Raw genomic sequence first — 22270 nt, forward strand, 5'->3', positions numbered from 1 at the left:
GAGCAAGAATATGAGGAAAATGAAATGGTGGAAATAAATAAAATTGATCCACCAAATCAAGAGAACCCACTAGAATCGAAGCCCATGAGGACCAACTAGAAGTGGTAGAGGAAATTCCAAAGACTCGATCAACGTATTCAATAAAAATCTCATATATTTCAGTATCAAACAATTTGAAGGCATCTACACTTGTGGTTCTAACACCCTTCCTATTACAGGTCATTTTGTCACATCCAATCAAATGGCCTTGAAACTGGATTAATCAACACCCATTGACACTTTTCATCCATCCCCTGCAAAGCCAAGAGCATAATCTCTATAAAATTTCCAAGAATTATGGGTTAAATAAATAAAAACCCTAATTTTTGGACCCATCGCACTTAACCTTCATGCAAACTGCACTATTGCAAGTTGTACATAGAGAAACAACACTGATCAGTGCATGTTGCTTTCAATGCAAGTGTGATGGCCCATGGAATTCGGTAAAAATAAAAAATAATTTCGAATCTTCTCTTTCTAGAAGCTTTCCGAGTGGTTTTAACTATTTACTGTTTGATTACATCTCGAACTCCTACTCTTGAGGTCTTATCTCTTATCCATAGAACTTATCCTCGCTCTAATGTGGATCTAAGTCCTAGAAGGTAAGTCCCAAACAACCTCTTTTACCCTATAAATTCACTGCCTCCCATAGAGTATGGGTTGGCTTTTGGAGACTCTTAGTTATGCCCTCATGTTGTTGCTTGACTAAGGATTCATTATCCATCCATGCACTTGAGTTTTGATTGAAGGATTTCTTTGTGGCAAAGGAAGGACAATATAGTTGGGAGACATCTACAAGGTCAAGATCCGAAAGGGTTGCATCTTCTCCTACATTCATTAATATAAAAATTGCTTTGTTTTCCTATATTTATGTCTCATTTATGCATATGTAGATCAATGCATTCTTGACTTATTGTTTAGAGAAGTTAGTATATGTTATTTGTATATTTTGGTTCTCTTGCTTGTTTTAGTTGTTTTGCAGGTTCCAATGTTGACATTTGGAGTTGGAGCTGGAGCTTACAAGAAAGGAGAAGAGGAGAGCTTGCGTTGGATTTCAGGTAAGCCTTTCTTCCATATTCTAAACTCTCTAAGGAAAACATAAGCCCTTTTGTCTATGTTGTTTCTAGATCAAGCCACTAGATCTAGGGAGTTTTATTTTGTCCACAAAAAGAAATTATTCGTCAAACAACTTGGTGACCATACTGGGGAATGATATGTTCCTTTAGTGGTTTCCTTTGCCTAGTCTTTTAGGACCTTTGAAAATGACTCATTTTGAATTGTTTAGACAATTATTAGTCTTGGGAAAGTATACTCTTGAGCTTGGTTGGGTTTGTTTTTTGCCTTTTGAGTATAATCAACCCTAACACAATTTTTGTTTTGAGGCAGAGTGACCCAACCCACTTGTATCTCTTTGTAAGTGTGACGACTCGCATTGGTTGTGATATGTAGACTGTGATGGTCCTGTAGGATGCACATATTTTCATTTTTATGCCTTGCTCTCAGTTATTTTTTGATTGCAGTGATTTTTCGTGAGTCTCTGAACTGGTCAATGTCTCTATAATGCCAACAATACGTTTAAATTTGAGTGTGATTGCCTTTGATGAGAGTTTGCTTGTTTTTGTTTCTTCTTGTCAATTAGGGTTTTTTATCACTTCGCTTGATTGTTGGTTTGATAAATATTTTCATATTACGTTTCAGTTTGTGTGAATTATTTTAATTCAATAATCCGGTCGCATTTCATTTTTCATTGCATATGAAAATTGAAAAGGAAAATAAAATAAAAAAATTCATTTTCTTCATGCATTAGGGCTTTGAATTTAATTGGAATAGCACATTTGAATATATTAATTAAGAAGTTCTTGTTTGCTGCATCGTTGTTTGAAAATTCTTCCTTCCCTTAGATAGATCTTTATTGAATGAAAAAGAGTTATTTTAATCATGCTAGTTTCATTATAGGAAGCTCAGGTGAATTCATTTCCTGAGCCTTGAAACTGAAACTTTAATCAAGATCAACTTTGAAATTTATTCAATTAACCTAAGGAGCACTTGGAATATTAATGACACACATAGTGGTCTAGGCTAGAAAACATGCTCCGGTGTCGTTAAACATAGGTGTTGTTGTTACTTGTCAGCGTAAACATCCCAATGATGGTTGGTTTTCGATGCACATCATAGTATATCAAAATGTTCTTCCACATACCTTTGAGTATATAGGACGACACTCCACATACATTTGAGTATATCAAAACGCCCACATCATACGGTTATGCATTAGACAATACTACTACGGACTGCGCTTCCACGTACCTCCAGGTATATTTTGGATGATGGTTGGTTTTCCACGTACATCGAAGTATATCAGAACATTCTTCCACATACCTTCAAGTATATAGGATGACGCTCCACATACATTTGAGTATATCAAAACACCCACATCATATAGTTACACATTAGACAACACTACTATGGAATACACTTCCATGTACCTCTAGGTATATTTTGGAAGTCCCCACTAGGTTGCAATCCTGCCATAGGTAACCAAATCGGATGCCTTGTTAACTGTGATATGCTGAACACAACATTCCAGGAGATTTCCTACACATACCAACAACGGTAGATTGCAGTTCACAGTGACTTGGAAAACCCTTTTGCCTAGTTACCCCTTTTTATTTTTATTTATGTCTTTAGTTTTCCAAAATTAATTAATCCACTATGGAAGAACACCTTGAACACCCTCGTCATTCGTGTAGAATGAAAATATTGCCTCCTCTACCTCCAGGGGAAACACCTAGTTGTCCTAAGAACAAGAAAACACAAACTAATGAACCCGGTACATTGGAAGCTACCCTTTCTAGAACCACATATGAGATTACTCAACCAGAAACATCACTTCCTACCGAACCTGAAATTACATCTTTACAAACTAGTGAGTTTGAAGCAGTTGAAACTGAAACTCTTGAGTCATTATAACCTCAAATGATTGAACCTGAATTTGTATATTCAGACACTTTACAACATGAGGAACCATAAATAACTAAACCAACTACTTTAGGAACTTATTCTTCTTTTTTTCTACCTTTATGTCAACCAAAACTTGTGTTTTTGGGTCCTAAGAGAGAACCACTTCCACCTCGTCTTTTGAGTATTGAGGAAATTCCTCAGGAAGAGTCTTATTGACCTTGATCTCTTGTACGATTTACAAAGACTCCTATTTATCAAGCCTTTCCTTTTGGTACCCTTGATAATCATTTAGAAGATCCTTTACATCAAACTTGTTTTAATTCACCTTTGAAATTTCCTTCGAAATTTCCTTTGAGAAGTCTAACCGTGTCTAAGTTAGCGCTGATTTCTCGACCTGTATCTGCGATCATGAGCGAATTGACCAAAGTTGCAATAACTTGTATGCTTGCCACTTCACTAGAAAATCACTTATATGGTGGTCCATTAGTGCGACCTGGCTACCAGTTATTGTCTGCAACCTTTTTTGATGCGTCGACTAGTCCTTGGACTTCTCATTTACCATCTTCAGCTAGAAAACCATTTGTCCCTCCTTAACGAGCGCCTCACAACCTGTTCAACCTATTACGCCCCAAAATCCTTTGGAGAAGCAATATGGTGTGTTTCTAAGTGGATTAGGACACCTACAAAAGCATACTCCATCCTATATTGGGTACCTTCCTCCTAGGGGGAAGTTGCCTCCATTCACTCCTTATCCTTTAGCTGGGGGCCAAACTGTTGCTAGAATTTTCTCATCTGCTGATCAAATGCTACACGTTGGTGCTCTGCCTTATTCGAGTCCTCTTCCTATGGGTGCCCCATTTCTAGGAATAGTTGCTCCTCCTTGGAATCCTACCTTACCTATTCAACTTGGTTTGGTATTAACTCAAATCTAGACCTTTCAACCTACTCCGGCTATACCTCAAGTTCCTACTTTTCAAACTGTTATATCCATACCTCAACCTGCCCAAGTTATGCTTCAAATGAGTCAACCATTTCAAGTTGTATCCAAAATAAAAACTAGTCAAATGATACCAGGGATTTCTCAAATTCCCTCTACCCATCCTATTCAAGGTGTATTACAAACTCCATTTAACCCACTTGATCAGACTATTCCACAGATTCAAGTTAACCAACATGTTCAAAGCATGCCACAGGTGTCAACTAGTTAGCCTAGTATTGGAATGATGAAATTTCCATCTAGGCAATCATTCCAATGTATCCCACAAATTCATGTTGGCCAAACAACTATACCACAAATACCTTATCAAGGCTAACATATCCAAAGTCAACCTTTCCAATCTTACCAAGGTTTTCATGGAATTGGGCTGTTGGGTCCCTATAATACTAGTGATTACCCCATTACTATTGTAGTTGTATCCCTTATTAATATTGTTGTGCCCCTGTTGTCCCCATATTGTTATTATTGTGCCCCATAGAATCCCTCTATTGTTATTTTTGTGGCTTTATATTATTATTGTTAGGTCGACTAGGTTATATTGTGACTCCTTAGACTCCTATATATAGAAAGGAGGTTTTTTCATTTGAATCATCCAAGAATTGCTCATTTGTGTAATGTAAAAAAGGTTGCCCCCTCGAAGAGGCTGAATTCTAAGGCGTTGATCTCTCTTTTCTATCTTTTTGTGCGCTGGTTTCATAACATTTGGTTTCAGAGCTTTGGATTCTAGGGTTTCGCTGCTCCAAACAGGTCATCGTGGAATTTTCGCTATAAAATTTTTTCTACGATGTTTCAGAAGCTTAAAAAAAAACCCATTTGAGAAGAAATCACGTTGAATCTTGGATCTAAATTTTAGAGGTTTTTGCGCTATATTTGCAGAGATATGATCTGAGGAAGTTGGCCTTTTTGCAGACTCCTGAATTACATTCCAAATAGGTGACCTGGGGAAAATCGTCATAACTTTCTCTCTGAGCATCGGATTGAAATTTCAGAAGAAGGTATAGAAAGAGGACGGATTTTAGTTTCTTGTAGATATTTTTCAGAGCCAAAGGTCGAAACAGTGACTTGTGGCATGTCGTATAAGTTCGCTCTACTGAACTAGTCTATAATCAGGTCATCTTGGGAGATTGTGCATAACTCTTCCTTGGAGAATCCAATTTGGATCAGACTGGTGGCATTGGAAAGAGGACATAGGGCTACTGAAGATCACAATTTTAGGACTGGATGATCCGAAATTGCAGAGATACATCAGATTCAATATCAAGCTTCACAAAAAGTGAAAAAATGTGTGTAGTTTTTTTTAAAATTTTTTCATAAGCTTGGTTTGAAAAATTAGTTTGAATCGGTAATTGATGCCCCGAGGAAAGAAAATGCAAACACCTAGTAAGCAACCTAAAAGCTCTAGCATGAATCATGAAGAAGAGGAAGAAATGCAACATGATATATCAAAATTACGAGACCAAGTGCAACAAGTGTCACTTGCACAAAAAGCAACATAATCTAAGATGGATGGTTTAAGAAAAGATGTAGAAGCTAAGATGGATGGTTTAAAGAAAGGTGTAGAAGCTAAGATGGATTGTTTAAAGAAAGGCGTAGAAGCTAAGATGGATGGCATGGACGCTAAGATGAATGGCATGGACACTAAAAGTGGTAGCATGGATGATAAGATGGAAGAATTGAAGACAAATATGAATACATTGCTACAAGAAATGGTCACTAATGTTGAAAGGGTAGTAAAGGAAACTCATGATGAGAACAAAAGAAATGTTAATCATGATTCCATAGACCCTAATGTTGGATCGAAGACCCACCATATTCCAAAAATCAATATGAGGAAGTTTGATGGCAAGGATCCTGCAACATAGATATTACATATGGAGCAATTTTTCGATCTCAATAATGTGAAAAACACACAAAAGGTATGTATTGCAACTTTATATTTGGAACCAAATCAGTTTGTATGGTATCAATGGCTTTGCTCTCGTAAACAAATTATCACTTGGGCAATTTTTACGGAAGAATTGACAACACATTATGAGGATACAAAAAGCAACACTTTTTTTAGCCAATTGATAAGTCTCAAAGAAAAGGGTTCAATAATGGAGCACATTGAGGAGTTCCAAAAATTGAACATAAGGGTAAAAAATATTCCAGAGGAGCATAGGATTGATGTGTTCATAGGAACTTTAAAGGATAATATCCAACATGACGTTCGCCTTTGGGAACCTGATTCATTAGAGAAGGCATTCAGGTTAGCAAGAAAAATGGAAAGAAAAATTATGGCAATCAGGAAGCATACCACTCACAACTATAAAGATGGAAGTGTTGTTGCCCCTAGTCTTCCACAACCTATAAGGTTGACACCACAACAATTGGAAGAAAAAAGCGCAAAAGGGCTTTGTTATAGTTGTGATAGCAAATACACTAAAGGTCATTAGTGCGCTGAGAAGAAATTATTCTACATAGATTGTGAAGAGGAAGAAGAAAAGGAGCAAGAAAGGTCAAAAGAAGAGGATATACTCCAGGAACAAAGCCTAGATAAAGAAGAAATTAATCCGACCATATCTTGTAATGCATTGGCGGGAATTACCACTCCTCAAACCATCAAGATAGAAGGACTAATCAAGAAGAAAAAGGTAATAGTGTTGATTGATTAAGGAAGTACCCACAATTTTATTCATTGTAAGGTAGCAAAAGAATTGAATTGCTTCTTATATCCAGCACCAGAGTGTCAAGCGATGGTTGCAAATGGAGGAACAATAAATTGCTCTGGAAAGTGCCATAATATCAAGCTATCCATGGGAGAATATGTATTGACTAGCCCAATGCTTTCCATTCCAATGGGAGGTGCTGATGTTGTACTAGGAGTCCAATGGCTACAATCCTTGGGTACAATAGCTTTTAATTTTCAAGAACTTTTCATGAAATTTTCTGTGGAAGGAAAAGAAGTTGAATTAAAGGGTATTGCAGGGAAACCGGGAAAGATAATCAGCTCTAACGGTATGACAAAGATTCTAAAAAGGGAATAAAGAGGTGTAATTGCACAATTATGTTCACTAAATGTTTCCACATTGGAATCATCTATTTCTCCAGATCTCCAAAAAGTCTTGGACAATCATTCCAAGGTATTTGAGACTCCCAAAGGTCTCCCACCTATTCTTGATCATGATCATGCTTTTCATCTGATTCCAGGAAGTGTTCCTCTAAACATTAGGCCGTATAGATATCGCTATGCCCAAAAGAGTGAAATTGAACGTATGGTTGTAGAAATGCTAGAGGATGGTATAATTCAACCGAGTCAAAGTTATTTCTCTGCTCCAGTAGTATTGTTGCACAAGAAGGATGGATCATGGCGCATGTGTCCAGATTATAGGCAGCTCAACAAGCTCACTATTAAAGATAAGTTTCCCATTCCTATCATTGATGAATTACTGGATGAATTGCATGGATCAATTTACTTCACCAAGTTGGATCTTCGTTCAGGATATCATCAAATCAGAATGAAGACTGAAGACATTCCGAAAATAACATTTAGAAATCATGAGGGTCATTATGAATTTTTGGTCATGTCTTTTGGCCTTACCAATGCACCTTCAACACTTCAAGGTTTGATGAATTCCATTTTCAAACCATTCCTTAGAAAATTTGTGTTAGTATTTTTTGATGATATACTAATCTATAGCAAGTCTTGGAAGGATCATGTTGAACATGTTGACAGGGTTCTAAAACTATTGGAGGAGAAACAATTATATGCAAAAAGATCCAAATGTTTCTTTGGAGTACAAGAGGTGGAATATCTGGGTCATATTGTATCTCATGAAGGAGTTAAGGAATGGAAAATCCCCACATCCATAAAGCATCTGCGAGGATTTCTCGGGTTGACAGGGTATTATCGCAATTTTGTTAAGAATTGTGGGAGAATAGTTGCACCTCTAACAACATTATTGAAGAAAGATGCATTTTCATGGACTCCAGAAGCAACAAAGGCCTTCGAGCATCTTAAAGAGGCAATGTGCCAAGCACCGGTCTTAGCTACACTAGACTTCACAAAAACCTTTATTGTGGAATGTGATGCTTCAGGAAATGGAATTGGTGTTGTTTTAATGCAAGATGAAAGACCCATTGCTTTTGAAAGTCGTCCAATCAAAGGAAAGTTTTTACACAAAGCTATTTATGACAAGGAAATGTTGGCAATACTCCATGCACTTAGGAAATGGCGACCCTACCTAATTCGAAGACACTTCAAGGTAAAAACGGATCATGATAGCCTTAAATACTTTTTAGAACAAAGATTATCCTCTGAAGAGCAACAAAAGTGGGTCAGAAAGATGTTGGATTATGAATTTGAAATCATCTACAAAAAAGGGAAGCAAAATGTGGTGGTAGATGCACTCTCAGGAAAGGATGAAGATGTGGAAGCATTGTTGTGCACCATTTCTATTATCCAACCAGATTGGATAAACGAAGCAAGGGAGGAATGGAAGAATGATGAAGAAGTGTGGCCACTTATTCGAAAGTTACAACAAGACTCTAGTACGTCTGATACATTTAGCTGGCAAAATGATTCGTTATGGTATAAATATTGCTTATACCTCTATAAGAATTCCCAGCTAAAACAAAAGATTCTTATGGAATTGCACACTTCTCCCTTAGGAGGGCACTCATGATTTTTAAAAACTTACCACAGGGTTAAAAAGGAATTTTTTTGGGATGGCCTTAAATAAGATATTCAAAAGTTTGTGGCGGAATGTTTGGTTTTCCAACAAAATAAAGTTGAAACAATTAAGACACTGGGTCTATTACAACCTTTATCCATTCCAAGCCAACGTTGGGAGGAGGTTTGAATGGATTTTATCACAGGTTTACCCAAGTCTAAGGGAGAGAGTTTCATCATGGTGGTAGTTGACAGACTTACCAAGTATGAACACTTTTGTGCATTATCACATCCATTTAAAGCCAGTACAGTTTCTACTGCATATATGGAAACAATTCAAAAGCTACATGGAAACCCAAAGATTATTGTAAGTGACAGAGATACCATTTTCACTGGAAATTTTTGGACATAATTATTTTCTTGTCTTGGTACTCAGTTAGCTCATAGCTCATCTTATCATCCTCAATCTGACGGGCAAACTGAGATAGTAAACAAATGTTTGGAAGGATATCTTCTTTGCTTTGTATTTAATAAATAGACACAATGAGTCAAATGGTTGCTTCTAGCTGAATGGTGGTATAACACTTCCTTCCATACAACAACAAAAATGACCCCATTTATGGCACTTTATGGATATCATCCATCATCCATCACATCATATTTAAGAGAAAATTCTAAGGTTCAAGCAGTGGAACATCACATCGAACATCAACAACAAGTCCTCCAACTCTTAAAGGATAACCTCATGTTGGCACAGAATAGAATGAAACAACATGCAGATCAACATCGCAGCGAAATAAGTTTTGATGTAGGTGATTGGGTATTCCTACGGTTACAACCATATAAGCAAATGTCCCTCAAGCAAGCTAAGAAGGATAATAAATTATCACCAAAGTATTATGGTTCGTACAAAGTGTTGCAAAAGATTGGTACTATGGCATACAAATTGGAGCTTCCTGTAGCTTCTCGATTGCACCCAGTTTTCCATGTTTCATGTTTAAATAAGGTTATAGGCGACAAGCTCCCAGTTCAAACAATATTGCCAGAATATGACGAGGAAGGAAAAATTATATTGGAACCAGAAGCAGTCACAGAAACAAGAACTCGACAGTTACGAAATCGATCAATTTCGGAGTATCTTATCAAGTGGAAGAACTTATCCGCTGAAGATTTGACATGGGAGGATGAGAATTTTATACAGAAGTATCTAGAACTACTCAAGCATTGAGGACAACACTTTTTTGAAGGAGAGGGGCATGTTGGGTCCCTATAATACTAGTGGTTACCCCATTACTATTGTAGTTGTATCCCTTATTAATATTGTTGTGCCCCTATTGTCCCCATATTGTTATTACTGTGCCCCATAGAATCCCTCTATTGTTATTTTTGTGGCTTTATATTATTATTGTTAGGTCGGCTGGGTTATATTGTGACTCCTTAGACTCCTATATATAGAAAGGAGGTTTTTTCATTTGAATCATCCAAGAATTGCTCATTTGTGTAATGTAAAGGAGGTTGCCCCCTCGAAGAGGCTGAATTCTAAGGCGTTGATCTCTCTTTTCTATCTTTTTGTGAGTTGGTTTCATAACATGGGCAACCTGGTATTGGTTATCTTATTTATCAAACTCCTCCTTATCTTGATGGAATGCAAGTGCCCATAACTCAACCCATTCTATCGTATCCAAGATACCCTCCACCACTGGTTAACCTTTACCCACAAGGTCAACCTCCTCAAACAAACTTTAATAGGAAATTAGTGTTCATCACAACGCTAGAGTTACCAGATTTCTCTCAGCTAACAAATGGTCTGATTTGACATTATCCTTGGTGGTTGGATATTCCAACCAAATTGTCGAGTGACATTCCAAAGTTTAACAGAAACCTTGGAGAATATCTGTCAAATCACATTGTGACCTATCATTGATGTTTTTCGTCAAACTCCTTAAATGATGACTCCATTCGTTTATGAATTTTCCAGTGAACTCTTACTAGTTTGGCTACCAAGTGGTATGTTTAATTTCCTAGAGCTTCATTTAAAAACGTTAATGCATTGGCAACCACGTTTCTGACCCATTTCCAATTACCCATTCGTTACGAAACAGGTACTGAGATTTTGACCTCCTAAAGCAATCTGACTCTACTCCTATATCTAATCATATACATGAGTGGATGCGTTGATGTCGTTTGGTTAAAAGTTATATCCTTGACCAGTTGTTGGCAAAATGGTTCATTAAATCCTTGTTGCCTTCTATAATTGAAGACATTTCCAAAAACGAAGTTGTTACTGAAGAGCAAGTCATTGCTCGTGCTCAATATTTGGATTTAATTTACACTCAATCTGGCACACTCTATGACAAGATACCCAATACACCACGACCTTCGGATATTGTTCCACTTGATCCTTCAAAGGAATCACATGGTGTTGATGGCGTGATTGGTTCCATCAATCAACAATCAATGAGAAAATCTTCTAATCAAACTAATTTGAAATATGCTCCAACTGTGACCAATCATAGCCCCTCTAATCTTGCTCTTGTGAGTACTTTCGAGATAAATGTTGTTCAAGCAACCAAAGGAAAATCTCAACAACCTAGAAGTAAGAAAAATGGTAAAGGTAAGAACAAAAAGGAAAACCCTCCTTGACATAAGCAGAAGAATCAGTCTCCTGACGAGAAGCATAAGCCTCTTTACCTTTGTCTTATCTATAATGATGATAATTTCACCAAGGATTGTCCACATCAAGTGGAAATCAATCGATTTTTGAAAGCTTCATCCACTGCACCTCCCGTGTTGACAGATCCATTCCCCAACTAGGAGACAAAAATGGTTTTCCTAGACATATCCTCTTATTCCCAAAACACTTCCAACGTATTCATGTGTCAGAAATATGTCTCAGTGGCCACTAGAAACAAAGATTATGGTAATCTTAATCCTTCAACTGGAAAGGCTACTGATCAACCTTTTAGTTCTACTCCACCCATGTCTGGTCCTCTCCAAATTGAGAAAAATGCTCTTGAGTTGACGATTAAACCTCCCAAAATGGTGATTTGTAAATCATCATTTAACCCCCATGTGGGAGCTGCACGAAACTATAATATAGTTGAAGATTTAGCCCAATCTCCTTGAGTTATGTCTACTCTCGAGGTTTTGTAGAACTGTCCCGCTCAGAGGAGATCATTATTAGTAGCCTTTGGAGGAGTAGATCCTTCATATTTAGGTCTTGTTGTGTTCAATCACAAGAATTATACACCTAAATTTTTTCCCCAAATTGCATTTATGATTCAAGTCGTGGTTAGAGGAAAAAATGCCTTCCACACCATTATAGACGAAGGTGCCTCTACTTGCATCATGTTGGTGTCATGTTGGAAAGATTTAGGTTCTCCTTCCCTTACTTAGTCATTGACAACACTCAAATATTTTGATGGAAGAGGATTTAAACCTTATGAAAATATTAATTCCTTGCGAGTAGAATTAGCTGGTAAAACAGTCTTGGTAGAAGTCAATGTCATCGATGGACAGTTAGATTACAACCACTTACTGGGACGTACTTGGATTTATGCAATGGAAGTTGTAGTCTCATCCTATTTTCGAATGATTGCCTTCCCCCACCGGGGGGGCATTGTGGCCATTGATCAACTTGCATTTTTTCTCACTGATTCCTAGACTACTGGAAACATCCCTCTTGTGGGAAAGACCCCACTACCTTTTGAAAATGTTGGAGTAGGATTATTAAAAGACTCATCCTTCATGGGAAATTACACACTTCATCCTTCTAACATTCCCTCTACGGTGTCTCTTATCAACATGTTTTCGTTTATTAGAGTTGCATATGATCCTTGGATAACACTTGACAATTCCAACATTGAATCTTTTTGCGACTGTATGTTGCTTGGCCTCATTGAGAAAGATTATGAGGCTATTCACCTAGCCTGTTCAACAAATTCTGAAAACAACAACTTATTAAACTTGGTTGAGTATTCCTCTCAAGATTTAGGTTTAGTTTCACATTTTTATCCTTTCGACGACACCTTTTCCACCGACGAAAGCATCATGGAGATCATGATGTTAGATGAGAAACCTTGGGACCATAGTCATCATTGTTCGTCTTTATTACCTTAACCCGACACTCTTGAGATTAATTTGAATACTTTTTCTCCCCCAAGTTTACTGAGCAACCTCATAATCCCATCTCCATTTATGAGGTGAATTCTGAGAAAATCCTGGAAAATATTGAGGACACTATTCCCCTCGACATTTCAGTTAAGCCCGAGATTATTGAAAATTTCCATATGGTTACTTCTTGCTCTCCAAACGAGATTAATATTTACAAGGACCTTTTCCAAGAATTTTGTGACGTGTTTGCTTGGACATACAAAAAGATACCAAGCATTGATCCTAATACTGTGGTGCAGCGAAATTAAAACATATCCGAATGCCAAGTGAATTAGACAATGTTTACGTCTGATTCACCCTAAGAAATCTTTTGCGATTAAGGCAGAAGTTAAAAACTTTTGTGTGTTGTTTTTATTTATCCTGTTCCTTTAACCGATTGGATCTCAAACATTGTTCCCATGATGAGGAAACAGGGTATGATCCGAGTATGTGTTGATTATCGGGATATTAATAAAACTTGTCCCAAGGATAACTACCCAACCCCTTTTATCGACCAAATTGTTGACGATTGCCCCGGAGTGAAATTTTCTCATTTATCGATGGCTTCTCTAGCTACAATCAAATCAACATACTCCCATTTGACCAGCATAAGGCTGTGTTGATTTTTCCACGAGGTATGTTTTCTTATCGCAATGTTCCTTTCGGTCTTAATAATGCTGGAGCAACTTTACAACGGCCAATGAATTATGCTTTTCACGATATTAAGCATATCATGCAACCATAACTTGATGATTTTCTTGCCCACTCTAAGAGTTGTTAGGACTATCTCATGCATCTCAGAGCAATCTTCTTACAATGTCGACACTATAATGTCCGACTAAACCCACATTTATGTGTCTTCTGTGTTCAATTTGGTTGACTTCTAGGATTCGTTATCCAAACAAGGAATCCACATTGATCTCCTAAAAGTCCAGGCAATCCTTGATTTGCTAGCTCTTTCTTCTCTGATTCAGTTACAATGCCTACAAGGGAAGACTAACTTTATACGAAGTTCCGTTCAAAATTATGCAAAACTTACCAAAGGATTTACTCATTTATTGAAAAAAGGGGTTCCCTTTCATTGGGATGATACCACTCAAAATTATTTTGATGCCTTAAAGATTGTATTAGCCCAAAGCATCATTACTATATCCCATGATTATCATCGAGATTATTTCTTGTATCTTGTTGTGACTGTTACCACTATTGTTATGGTATTGGTACAAGAGGATGACTTAGGTGATGAATACCCTATTTATTACTTGACCTGTAATTTGACCGATATTGAATCCAAGTACTCCCATGTTGAAAAGTTAGCTTTGGAAGTTGTCCAATTTGTTCATAGATTTTGCCACTATATTTTGCTTCGCAAGATTCTTATGGTTTCTGATTGCAACCCTACGACCTATATCCTGTCACATCAATTACTACGGGGAAAATACTCAAAAGGAATCGTTATCCTCCAAGAGTTTGATTTGGAGTTCATTAAATCCAAGTCTAAGAAATCTCTAGTCTTTGTCAAATTGATTTGTGACCTTCCCTCATGTACGACAGAATCAATAAATCATGATTTTATCCCCGATGAAACATTGTTTCTGATCGACTCTTCCTATCCATGGTATGGAGATATCATAATTTATCTCCAAACCCAAACTTTCCAGCCTGAAACCACTCATTCTGATCAACATCATATTAGGTACTAGGCTCGTTGTTACACAGTAATTTGTCACCATTTGTCACCGTCCCTGTTACCCCTCTCCCGCACTTTGGAGGACTCATTCCGGGACCTGTGAGAAGTGACATAACTTGAAAACACTTGCATTATGTTCCCCTAAGTATGGACTTCATATGCCCTGAAGACATCTCCTGCAGAATATCCTTAAAAAGTTCCCTTTTTCCATTAGCGCGGATCCACAGTGTATTACTCGCGTCAATGGGGGAAATCCTCCAAAGAGGGCGCGCCAGTTGGGTGCTCTGTCTCAGAGATATACTCGCGCCAACCGAGTTTGGGAAAGCTTTTTAACAAACGCACACGCGAAGGTTCTTTCCTTTCGACTCATGAAGCTTTTTAAGGATAATGCCAATCCCATGGATGTCGTGATTAATCTTATCTCCCTTTCCTCTATCCATAATATCTTTTTGAGGATAAACCCAATCCCACAGATGGTGTGATTGATCTTATCTCCTTCTCCTCCATCTATAAAAGCTTGTTCTATTGCCTTTGACAAGCTAGTTCGAGCATAGGGAGAATTATACTTTCAGAAGTCTAAGAGATTGCTGCAAGAGTCTTCTTTGCATTCATAATCAAAGAGAGAGAGGCTTGTTCCCAATCCCGACAAGCTTTGCAAGGCATATGTAGCTGGTCACCCAGCCAAAGGAGGATTTGACGTCAGAACTATGGTTGTATTCTTCTTTGTCGTTTATCAATAATAGATGACTATCATTATGGTTCCACTCTCGTTGTTTCTTGTAATGATGTTTGAGTTATATCTTTTTTGACCGGTATATAATTTCATCTATTGGATCTTATGCTTGTATTTGTGTCGTTCTTTGCATGTGCAGGTGTCCATTCATGAAGATCATGAGGATCGTGACCGGCCGGAGCAAAGGAATGGGAGTGTCGACTCTTCTACAACACTAGCGTTGGAATCCAAGTAGGTTCTCATCATTGACCTTTAATTTGCAATTAGGAACTTGCATGATAGCATTGTTTGATTGTTGCTAGACCCGGTCTGGGCTAGTAGGGATCGCCTCTGTTCATAGAGGGGATTTACCTCCATAACAATTTGGTGACTCCGCTGGGGATATTATTTGTTGTTTGATTTGTAAACTTTGGACGGAGCCTGAAGTATGGCCAGATAGCCTTCGAAATGCTATTGCTCTGCATTAGCGAAGTAGATCAACGCCACTTCAGTCAATCTCCGGTTTGGTTTACGAACCGAACAACTTGGAGTTTGTCTTGCCCTTTGGTTTTCTCTTGTTTTGATTGCTTAGATAGCTTTCTGGGTTGGTTCCTCTGTTGTCTCTTGCTTCTTGGTCTGTCTGGGTACTGCTGGCCTAGTCTTGGATTGCTTGTTTTTTATTTTAGCATAGCAAACTTGATTGGCGCTTTTTTTTGCATGACAGTCGCGCCAATTGGCGCCACTTGTCAATGTACAGCCCGCGCCAATCCTCAATTGGCGCTACTTTTAGCCTGAAAGTCGCGCCAGCCCAGGGAAACTTTTAGAGTTTGCTTGTTTTGAGCCTTCCAAGCTTGGTTTTTGTGTCTGGATACTATCTTTCAATCACTTGAATGTGTTAGAGTCTTGTTTGATTGGTTTTTGGCCTTTACCCTTTGGGTGTTTGCTTTTTTCTACCGATTTCACATTTTAGCCCTAGGGCATCTAGTGGCTTTGTGCAATCGAGCCTTCCTTAGGAGTTTTGGTTTTCTGTTGGTCCAGTCAAATTTTTGGTTACTCTCTTGCACTTGTTCAGTGATTGTTAAGCTTTTTATTGCGTTATTCGAGTGATTCACTTCTTTTTCGTTTGGATTTCGCTTGGCTTCGTTTGGGCTTAGATTACATAGCTCACTGAGGTCTTTGTGATTTTTCTTGGTTTGAAAGATTGTCTTGGTGTTTCAGGGACTTGATTGTGTTTTCATTGAGTGAAATTTGTTTCTTTTACTCTTTGTTATTATCTCTCAAAATTTGTTTAGTACATTTTGCCATCGAAAAGAAAACGAACAATCTCTTTTGTGTTGCAGCAGTTAATGGAAATTAGAGCATTTCTTTGTTATTAGCGATTAGTGACTTTAAAGAAAAGTTTCGTTTATTGCCATTAGCTGCATTAGAGTCGTTGTTGATTGTTTTATGATCATTTTGTTTGATTGAAAGATCTCAACTCTCTCGTAGCTAGCGTTCATCGAATGAAATGATATATTTTGGCATATAGCTTGCATTTAGGAAATTGTGAGAGATTACATACGGTAGGACCTGGAAATTGAAACCTAATCAAAGATCAACCTTAAAATGAACTGAATGAATCTAAAAACGCATTGGAACTTAACGCATACATCTAGAGGTCTAGGCTAGAGACGTGTTCCGACGTCGTTAAACCTAGTCACTGTTGTTTCACATTAAGGTAGGGTGATTCCTCCTTTTGTGACTCAATAGTGTTCTAGCACGGATTTGTGCTCCCACGTACCTTCGAGTATATGGGGAGACCCCACTAGGTTATCATCCTTTATCCATAGGAAGCCGTGTCTGCCACCTTACAAGGCGTAACACACTGAACACAACATTCGGGAAGATTGACTGCTGTACGGAAAGTCCTTGGTTTTCATATGATTGCCAAGGTGTATATGCAATTTTACGGATTTGTTTGGCAAACCCTTTGCCTAGTTTCTCTAGAGTAGTCACTTTTGATCCTTTTCGGACTCCCTAAAAGAAAAGGCTCACCTGAGCATTTGTCACTTTGGGCTCACTAAACATTCGAAGGCGACTAAAGTCACCTTTTCGTCCTTTTCTCGACTCTTAAAACATGAAAAGGTCAAGTTCAGTTCCTTTGTCTTAAAATTTATTCGGCCGCGATTCACATTTACCCGATTAGATCTTGTATGCGTTAGCTTGAGTAGGATTATTTTTCGATGGCGACCTTTCCGGGGTTCACCAACCCAGGGATCCCCTCTAACGGAAACCCTGGTCATTTCGCTCCTTTTGGGAATGTTGGTGCTCCTTACATGGCAACGTTGTCCCTCCCAGGGTTAACTGTTGGGTTGCCTGTTTGGTTCTTCCCAACCTCTTTGGTCCCTGCCGTCTCAACTTCTGGTCAATCAGTCCCTCCACCTGAACAACATCATGTTGATTCTAAGGTGGACCTCTCCTCTTCTTCGCTTGCTTCTACGTCCTCATCTTCTACTTCGCCTGGTGAAAGTCTCGATTCGAGTAACTAGGTGGCTAAGAATAAGAAGAAGAAGACGAAGAAGAAGAAGTCTCCTAAGGGAGAGGCTACAAGTGCCGCCACTCCTTCGAGTCCACCTCAAGTCGGGCCACCTTCTGCTCCTCCGCGGAAGGTCAAGTTTCCTTGTAGATTGTGCAAGGATGACCACCTTCTTCGCGATTGTCCTAGCATTCCGAGGGTCTTAGAAGTATGGTCTCGCGATCCAGCCTGCCCCTCATCGTCCTCTGAAGCTCACGGCGATGTTACCTTATAAGCTGGAAATGGTAATGGAAAAGGGAAGATTCGAATCCCTTGTAGACTTTGTGAAGGCAATCATCCTCTTCACCTTTGTCCGCTCATGGATAAAGCCTTCGTTGTCTTGGAAAGTCTCGCAGTTACCTCACCCCAACTTCCCGTTGGATATCAACGTCTCTCTGCGGCTGCGGATCGCCCCCCTGCTGACAAAGAGATCGACCAAGATCCCTCTCTTGTCCATCCTCCTCTTCCTGAACCTGGCTCTGCCAAGCCTGTTCCAGAACAACCATTGGTCGGAAAGAGTGTCGACTTGAGTTCACCACCCGATCACTCTGTTTCAGAAGAGCATAATTCCCATGTTCTTCTTGTCTCCTCAGATTCTCCTGAGTCCGGAAATGACTCTCCTATCCCAGCTGCTCCCGAGAGTCCTGCTTCGGTCCCTTTAGAGCAAGGGGGCAATCATACGATTCCCCCACCAAGTAGTTCAGTCGTTTCCTTCGACTGGAGTCGTTTGAACACCTCTCGCCTTCCATCCCATGTGCCTTTCTGGGTCACGGTACATGCCTATAATAAGGTGATACCTGGCACTGTTTTGGATGAGGGTGCATCTATCAGTCTTATGCCTGCCACTACTTGGCAATCTTTGGGTTCCCCACAGCTTGTGCCAGTCGCACCGAACCTGACGGCTTTTGACGAAGGAACTAGTCAACCATTAGGGATCCTTCCAAAGTTCCCTATTACTTTGGGAGGCAAAACCGTCTATATAGACGTATCGGTTACCCAAGGTGCTTTAGATTTCAGTCTTCTCCTTGGCCGTGCCTATGTATATGCCATGGGGGCCCTGGTCTCTTCACTTTTTCGTGTGGTTTGCTCTCCACACGATGGAAGAATCATGACTATAGATCAATTATCATTCGTTCGTCCCTGGGTCCCTCTTGCGCAGTCGTCATCCCCTCCTGGTTTTCATCCACCAGTTGCATCTGCCCCACCACAGATCAACTATGTGGCCACTTATCCCGTGCCTGGATCCAGTGATGCCGCCATCATGCATAGTGTCCTGGGGGCATTGGGTCTTGACTTTCGAGATATTACCCTTCCACCCGGAGTGGCACTCTTGGAAGCCCCGACTTTCTGTTCATTCTAATGAAGTTCGGGCAGATCATAGTTCATTTTCCTATGTCAAGCTCCTTAAAAAATGAAACTAGGTTTGGCCGAGCATAGTTCCTGATCTTGTGTCAAGCTCATTAAAAAATGAAATAAGGGTTATGAGGATAGTTCTTTTCCTAGGTCAACCTCATTAAAAAATGAAACATCTCCTCCTTTCCAAATCGAGTCTTTGATTAAGATCTCGTAAAATACAAGTCGAGTCTTTCATATATTTCGAGAGTGAACCTTCATTCCATCCACTTTGTTGAATGCAATGAAGCTTGAGGGGGGCATGTACCTCATTTTGCGTTATTATGCTGGGGGCATGCGAACTTATAACAAGCATAGTTTTTCGTTTCAAGCTTGTGTAAACATGAAACCGAATCTAAGCAGAGTTCTCCATGGTTCAAGCTTGTGTAAAAATGAACCCATAACCATTTTACATCTCGTGATTGCTGTTATTTCTCTAAATTCTGTTAGATGAGCCTTGGTTGTTTCATTCCATTGCTACCATCTCTTTGGCTGATCATATGCTTTCACTTGGTTGTTTATCCTTTCCTGAGGAACCGCAGAGATGAGTGGTTTTATTAGCCAGCCTCTTGACCATTATATGTTTTGAGCAATTCCACCATTTCCAGAACCAGTTGCTACCTTTTATACCACTCGTTCCTCCAGGACGAGTCTCCTTTTAAGCTCTTTTCTGACTCGTAAAAAATGAAAAGATTGCCGAGTATTTTTCCCTTTTTGACTCGTTAAAGAGAATAAAAATGGAGGTCTACTTTCAGCTCTTTTCTGACCGTTTAAAGATGAAAAGATCTTCGATCTAACCCTCTTGACTCGTTAAATGTAGATAAGAGGCGGTCGGCTTTAAACTCTTTTCCGACCGTTTAAATATGAAAAGATCGTCGGGCCCTTGTCGTTTCAGGCTCGTTAATGGTTACGAAACGACGTGATATCGATTGTTTTTTTTCTTTTTCAGGTCGAAGTCACTAAATATGAAAAGTACTCCTCGATCGTAATGGTCGGGCGGTTCTTTCGAGCATTGTTTTATACTTTTTCGGGCTCGAGAGACATAACTTTATGAAAAAGGACACCCTTGGAGTTTTCTTTTCTGCTGTCTTTTCAAACTGTCTAAACATGAAAAGACGCCGAGTTCTTCCTCTGTCAGACTCGTACCTGATGACATTGGATTCCGTCGAAATGACTCCTCACAAGCATGTGCTATCCCTGTCAAGCTTGTTAATAAAAATAACTGGGGTACTCGCCAGAAATGGTGGGGGAAAATGGAACCATAATTATTGTCATGTCGGTAGTATGTCGCTCTTGAACATGGCACTTTATTTACATTCGTGTTTGGGTGGGGACATCTCATCTCATTTTTACCTCCGTGGGTTTGGGTGATCTTGTTTGACCTCTCATCTGCTCATTGCTTTGTCACCATGACCTCTGCTCATTTGATGTCAAATACTGCCAAGTCCACTGTCGTGCCGCCGATATGTTCAAAGAGAAGTTGACCTCTGCAGAATAACAACCTCCCTCTGATAGCTCACATAATTCTGATTCACCACAACATTCTTCCTCTGTCTCGTGTCGATGATGTGGGAAACACTATGGCCCACCTTCGATCAAGGTTGCTTCCCGTTGACTTCAACTCATTATCCAGGAAGCTGATCTAGAGACTCCCTTCCGGTGCCTTGGAGCCTGCATGCCTCAATGGTAGGTTCTTCGTGTTCGACGTGAGGTTTTCATCATTGGCCTCCGATCGAATGATTCTACAGGTGTTCGACGCCAGCTCACTGATTCGCACACCGTAGATTGTACCTATAGTACCTTGAGGGCCATTGTCATTATTGGTGGTACCTCTTGCGTCTGTTAACAGTTTTCATTATTGACTGGTAATCAGACGATGTTCATGCATGTTCGACTTCAACTCATGTATTCACATGCTTGAACTTGTACTTTTGTTCGGGGCGAGATGGAGCGTAAGACCCTGGATTTTGTTTGTTGGAATCCAGGCTGCGATTTTGTGGATTATTGTGATTATTACATGACTCATTCACTGGATGGCTGCGACACGCCTGAGTCTATTCATCGATCCTCACCGGATGGCTGCAACCATACCTTGGATCTAGATTATTATGTACTCTGTTATGGATGGCTGCGCCCATACCACATATATCATGTACTTGAGATATCAGTTGTACCTCTCTATGCAGATTCTCCGGCGGCAACATTTTCAGTTGCATGTGTTCTTGTAGAGCATTTCACCCCTCTCTCTCTTGGGCCTCATGCTTTAGGGGGCATCTGTTACACAGTGATTTGTCACCATTTGTCACCGTCACTGTTACCCCTCTCCCGCAACTTTGGAGGACTCATTCCGGGACCTGTGAGAAGTGACATAACTTGAAAACACTTGCATTATGTTCCCCTAAGTATGGACTTCATATGCCCCGAAGACATCTCCTGCAGAATATCCTTAAAAAGTTCCCTTTTTCCATTAGCGCGGATCCACAGTGTATTACTCGCACCAATGGGGGAAATCCTCCAAAGAGGGCATGCCAGTTGGCGCTCTGTCTGAGAGATATACTCGCGCCAACCGAGTTTGGGAAAGCTTTTTAACAAACACACGCGCGAAGGTTCTTTCCTTTCGACTCATGAAGCTTTTTAAGGATAATGCCAATCCCATGGATGTCGTGATTAATCTTATCTCCCTTTCCTCTATCTATAATAGCGTTTTGAGGATAAACCCAATCCCATAGATGGTGTGATTGATCTTATCTCCTTCTCCTCCATCTATAAAAGCTTGTTCTGTTGCCTTTGACAAGCTAGTTCGAGCATAGGGAGAATTATACTTTCAGAAGTCTAAGAGATTGCTGCAAGAGTCTTCTTTGCATTCATAATCAAAGAGAGAGAGGCTTGTTCCCAATCCCGACAAGATTTGCAAGGCATATGTAGCTGATCACCCAGCCAAAGGAGGATTTGACATCAAAACTATGGTTGTATTCTTCTTTGTCGTTTATCAATAATAGATGACTATCATTATGGTTCCACTCTCATTGTTTCTTGTAATGATGTTTGAGTTATATCTTTTTTGACCGGTATATAATTGCATCTATTGGATTTTATGCTTGTATTTGTGTTGTTCTTTTCAT

Source organism: Pinus tabuliformis, chromosome 5_1 (assembly GCF_031772625.1).
Source record: "Pinus tabuliformis cultivar Carrire ecotype Pingquan chromosome 5_1, CPIR1, whole genome shotgun sequence".
NCBI classification, from domain to species: Eukaryota; Viridiplantae; Streptophyta; class Pinopsida; order Pinales; family Pinaceae; genus Pinus; species Pinus tabuliformis.